Source organism: Anabrus simplex, chromosome 2 (genome assembly GCF_040414725.1).
Source record: "Anabrus simplex isolate iqAnaSimp1 chromosome 2, ASM4041472v1, whole genome shotgun sequence".
Classification (NCBI taxonomy): Eukaryota; Metazoa; Arthropoda; class Insecta; order Orthoptera; family Tettigoniidae; genus Anabrus; species Anabrus simplex.
Window position 1 is genome coordinate 122,334,647 of NC_090266.1, and position 6,000 is coordinate 122,340,646.

A 6,000-nucleotide genomic window follows, 5' to 3' on the forward strand; every position below is an offset into this window, starting at 1 on the left:
ACATTATAAACAAACCCTAGATGACAAAGACTTCGAATCTTACCGCATCTTAAGAAATCGCACAAAGCAGTTAACCAGAAATAAAAAAGTATATATTTCCAGAATTTAGCTAACAACTTAAATTCTAATCGCACATGGGACCAACTTAGAGCTCTGGGAATAGGAAAACATCAACAGAGACAGACAACTCCTGACATTCCAATTGATGAACTGAACGATCACTTTAGTAGAATAAATATTCAACCTACCCCAATTAACTGCACCGACTCACCGCCCTCCCCTCCAGCCAATCCACCATTCACATTTCACAGTGTCACAGAAAATCAGGTTAAAAAGGCTTTGTATTCCATTAAATCAAAGGCTACAGGTGTAGATGATATTCCTATTACTTTTATACATAACATTATGGGTGCTGTCCTGCCTATACTACTGACGCACATAAAGAACTACTGTTTACTGTATGGAACTTTCCCTACTGTCTCGAAAACAGCCAATATTACACCGGTACTGAAGAGTTTAGACCACCGGGCGATTTGGCCGTGCGGTTAAGGGCACGAGGCTGTGAGCTTGCATCCGGGAGATAGTGGGTTCGGAAACCACTGTAGACAGCCCTGAAAATGGTTTTCCGTTGTTTACCGTTTTCAGAACAGGCAAATGCTGTACCTTAATTAAGGCCACTGACGCTTCCTTACCACTCCTAGGCCTTTCCTATCCCTTCGTCGCCATAAGACGTAACTGTGTCAGTGCGACGTAAAGCCACTAGCAAAGAGTTAAGACCCACAATCACCCTCTGACTATCGTCCTATGTCTATACTCGCTGCGCTTTCTAAAGCCTTCGAACGTTTAGTATACGAACAAGTGCCGGAATACCTATATAAAAATGCTCTTTTGGACCCTTTGCAATCTGGACTTAAGAAGGGTCACAGTACCGCGGCAGCACTTTTGAAGGTTACTGAAGACATTAGAAACGCTATGGACAAACAACTGCTCACTTCTCACTATAATTATCCTTAGTGACTTCAGTAGCGCCCTTGACACTATAGTAATTCCGACTATGATAAAGAAAATTGAACTGCTAAATTTCGACCTGGCTGCGCTTAAGTTTTTTAATTCTTATTTGAGCAACCGTCAACAGCGAGTAATAGTAAACGATGAAATGAAATGTCGTATGGCTTTTAGTGCCGGGATATCTCAGGACGGGTTTGGCTCGCCAGTTGCAGGTCTTTCTATTTGACGCCCGTATGCGACCTGGGCGTTGTGATGAGGATGAAATGATAATGAAGACAACACATACACCCAGCCCCCGTGTCGTAGGAATTAACCAATTAAGGTTAAAATCCCCGATCCGGCCAGGAATCGAACCCGGGACCCTCTGAACCGAAGGCCAGTACGCTGACCATTCAGCCAACGAGTAGGACATAGTAAACGATAAGGCCTCTAAATGGAAAATGAAACTTAGTTTTGCCCCACAGGGCAGTATTCCAGGGCCCCTAATTTTCTGTATTTATATCAATGACATACCACCTGTGACAGGAAATAACACACACAACCTCTATGCTGACGATCTTCAAATATATCGACACTGCAAGACAAGATATTAACAATGACCTCCAACGATTCAATATATATGCACAACGAAACTCTCTTATACTAAACTCCGCAAAATCTCAGGCAATCATAATTGGATCACGAAAATTACTGCGTTGCTCAAACAAAGTGGCAATGCCGCCTTTCCTACTGAATGGTAACATTATTCCCTACAGAAAAACGGTTAAAAATCTCGGCGTAATGATAAATGAAACAGTTGATTGGTCTGATTACACGAAAGAAATACGTAAAAAGATTTATGGAGTGCTTCACCCTCTTAAACGCCAGAGGGATGTATTTCCATTTGAGCTACCGGCCAAACTCATACAGACACTCATTCTCCCTATTCTTGATTATTGTGACGTTGTTTTAGTTGACATGACGAGAGAAGAAACACTTAAACTTCAACGAGCACTGAATTCCTGCCTGCGATTAATTTACAATATCGGGTACGACGTTCATATCACTCCATACTCTCAGGCTATCTCATGGCTGATGTCTAATAAACGTCGACAGCTATAGACTTTAACGATGGTGTTTAGAGTGGTAGCTGAAAGTCAGCCACTGAATATTTCATCTAAATTCATCTTTTTATCATCATTTCACAACTTAAATGCACGTTCTAGATTCATTCTATCTATTCCACTGCACCGCATAAAATGAAATTAATAGATCATTTGGGGTGACTGTCGCCAGATTATGGAATTCCCTGCCAGCTCAGGTCAGAGAAACTAGCTTTTTAAAAAATCACAATTTAAGGTCACCTGCCGAGACTATAGATGCGAGCTGAAGAGAAGACTAGCGGGACGTGAGGTGGGACACGGGGGAGCAGCTTTCTCTCTCTGTCGTCTCGGCTATGGCCCTTCCTAAAAGTATCGTCAGCCAGCCAGCCAGCAGCCAGTCTCCCTTTGATGATACAAATGGCCAGTCGAACAGTTCGGTAGTGTTGATCTTGTCTGTGTGTTGTAAGTGTTGAACAGCGATTTATATATTGAGACTTACATAACTGTGTTATAAAACATTTATGTTATTAGTGCTACTTTGTATTACTATTATGGAACCCTGCCGGAAGGAAAGACTATCCACAGCGAAGCTAGGGAGGTTATCAGACATGTTATCCAAGAATGTGATGAAGAGGCACGAGAAGGGAAACTGTTTTGTGTGTCACCAATAAAAGTGACATAGAGACACAAGGATTGATGAAGCTAATTTAGGCCTACGGACTATTGTTTTAATGTTATTTTATTTCATAGTTTTGTGTGCTACCATAAAAAGTGATATAGAAACACAAGGATTGATGAAGCTAATTTAGGCCTACAGTGTATTGTTTTAAATGTTAGTTTATTTTAGAGTTTTGTGTGCTACCATAAAAAGTGACATAGGGGCCCAAGGATTGATGAAGCTAATTTAGGCCTACAGTGTATTGTCTTAAAAGTTAGTTTATTTCATAGTTTTGTGTGTCACCAAGAAAAGTGACATAGGGACCCAAGGATTGACGAAGCTAATTTAGGCCTACAGTGTATTGTTTTAAATGTTAGTTTATTTCATAGTTTTGTGTGTCACCAAGAAAAGTGACATAGGGACACAAGGATTGATGAAGCTAATTTAGGCGTACGGTCTACTGTTTTAAATATTATTTCATTTCATAATTTTGTGTGTCACCAAGAAAAGTGACATAGGGACCCAAGGATTGATGAAGCTAATTCAAGCCTACAGACTATTGTTTTAAATGTTATTTTCATTTTCATTCAGTTTTGTGTGTCACCAAGAAAAGTGACATAGGGACACAAGAATTGATGAAGCTAATTTAGGCCTACGGTCTACTGTTTTAAATGTTATTTCATTTCGTAGTTTTGCCTATCAAGAAAAGTGACATAGGGACCCAAGGATTGATGAAGTTAATTTAGGCCTACAGACTATTGTTTTAAATGTTATTTTATTTCATAGTTTTGTGTGTCACCAAGAAAAGTGACATAGGGGCACAAGGATTGATTAAGCTAATTTAGGCCTACAGTCTATTGTTTCAAATGTTATTTTATTTCATAGTTTTGTGTATCACCAAGAAAAATTACATAGGGACACAAGAATTGATGAAGATAAATTAGGCCTACAGTCTATTGTTTTAAATGTTATATTTCATAGTTTTGTGTCACCAAGAAAAGTGACATAGGGACACAAGGATTGATGAAGCTAATTTAGGCCTACAGACTATTGTTTTAAATGTTATTTTATTTCATACTTTTGTGTGTCACCAAGAAAAGTGACATAGAGACACAAGGATTGATGAAGCTAATTTAGGCCTACAGGCTATTGTTTTAAATGTTATTTTATTTCATAGTTTTGTGTGTCACCAAGAAAAGTGACATAGAGACACAAGGATTGATGAAGCTAATTTAGGCCTACAGTCTATTGTTTCAAATGTTACCGGTATTTTATTTCATAGTTTTGCCTATCAAGAAAAGTGACAAAGCGACACAAGGATTGATGAAATTTTATTTCTTTTTGTCCTAGACATTAACAGTGTTATATTGTCTAGGACAACACGTATCTTACCGGTACTCCTATTATTAATTAGTGTAATTTGTTTTAAGAGTCCGAACATATTTCTCCTTAGCTTACAATAGACATTATATATTAACTGAATGGCTGAATGAGTGAATGACTGACTGCATGTCTGGATGAGTTGAATGATTGGATCGTAATCATAAAATTGTTAAACGCCCACATATTCAATCTGGTTCATTATTATTATTATTATTATTATTATTATTATTATTATTATTATTATTATTATTATTATTATTATTATTATTATTTTCTTCACGTAACGAACACGCCGGGACACGTGTTTGAGAGAGAATGCATTCGTAACTCGGCACACTGACGAACGAAACTGACCTGCCTTTAGCTTACTTCATGAAATTTACTACATTTGAAATACAGGAAATAAATATCGTCTACTTCTAGTAATGTAACCGTCATCGGACGTTGGCGATCATTTTGTAAAAATAAGTAAGAAGTATTATAATAATTAATACAGTATATATTGTACCCATTTAAATGGTGCCTGATTGAATTTGGGGAAACTGGAGTAATTTTTGTAACGGAACATTGATTTACAAGTGAGCATGCATCAGCTGTTACCGTGCCGTGCCTCTGCGGGCGAGTGTGAACTAGGTCAACAGGCCGGTGAAGGTCGCCATGTCACACAGTTACGTCACCTAGCGCGCCGACAGCCGAGAGGGGAACGATATTCTGGAGAAATCTACTTGCCGGTGTGAAGGACGAATCACGTCACAAGGAGGTCAACAGCCAATGAAAATCGAGGAACTTGCTGGAAGGTCTTGAGATATATCTAGAAAGAAATAGAAGGAGAGTCTCTAAGGAAAAGTTGAAGAGAACATTACAGTCTCGAAGGGAGAATCGAACAGAAGAGTCTCTAAGAAGAAGTCAAGTAATACAGTCTTCTGGAAGAACGTCGTATAATTTTAGCTTCGAGGGAGAAGATGAATGTTCGCGGACAGTGTTATGAACTGTCTATTTCTTGTATGGCACCACCACTGTTTTATTTGAGTGCTAGTTTAACTTTCCGTCAGCCTAATTCAGTTTAGAGCGAGGTGTTTACAGCCGAACATTTCACCGTGTGGAACTTGCGAAACCACAGACAGTTCATGCGCTCATTTAGGCCGAGTGTTGCAGTAGAAATCTATGGAATGTCTCATTGGAAATTATAAGGGAAGAGAACTATCTGAAGTGAATATTCGAGAGGAAACCTGACCTATAAAACATCGTAGTACCAGTAATAACGTTCCATCAGCTTCAAGAGTTACTGTAATCTTATGAATGTGTTCAGAATTCGAAGTTTGGGGAAAAACTGAACCTGAGTGTACATCATTGTGCCAGTTAAGTGTCATAAATAATTTAGTGGTATACAACTAGTGTGGATCCTATTTTCTGATACAAACTTTCAGTTTCAGCTACCTCTGTGAAGACTAACCGACAGCATGCAACGAACGAGAGGAAAATCCTGGAATTTTCTGGAACATTGTTGGAGTGATTTAAAGCTGCTGTACGTAGCCGTATTCATGATGGGTTAAGCCAAAGTGTGCACGCCAGCGCGATGAACTTGTCTGTCTATAAGCCTCCATAGCGGAAGAAGAGGACGCCGACGCCCATAGCTGTATCCCGACGCCAAGGATTTCCATCGGAACCATGAGTACCATTGTAAAATGTCTTCTCTTTCAGTAGATGACTAGTAGATTATATTCTTGCTTAGATGAGTGTAGTTTCTTTTGAAATGTTGTACTTAAATGGTGATGGTAGAGTATTCATGCATTCTTTGATTTATGGTTTCTACATTTTCTATCTTTGCATTCTCTTGGAATAATGTTTGTGTTTTTGATTCGGTGATAA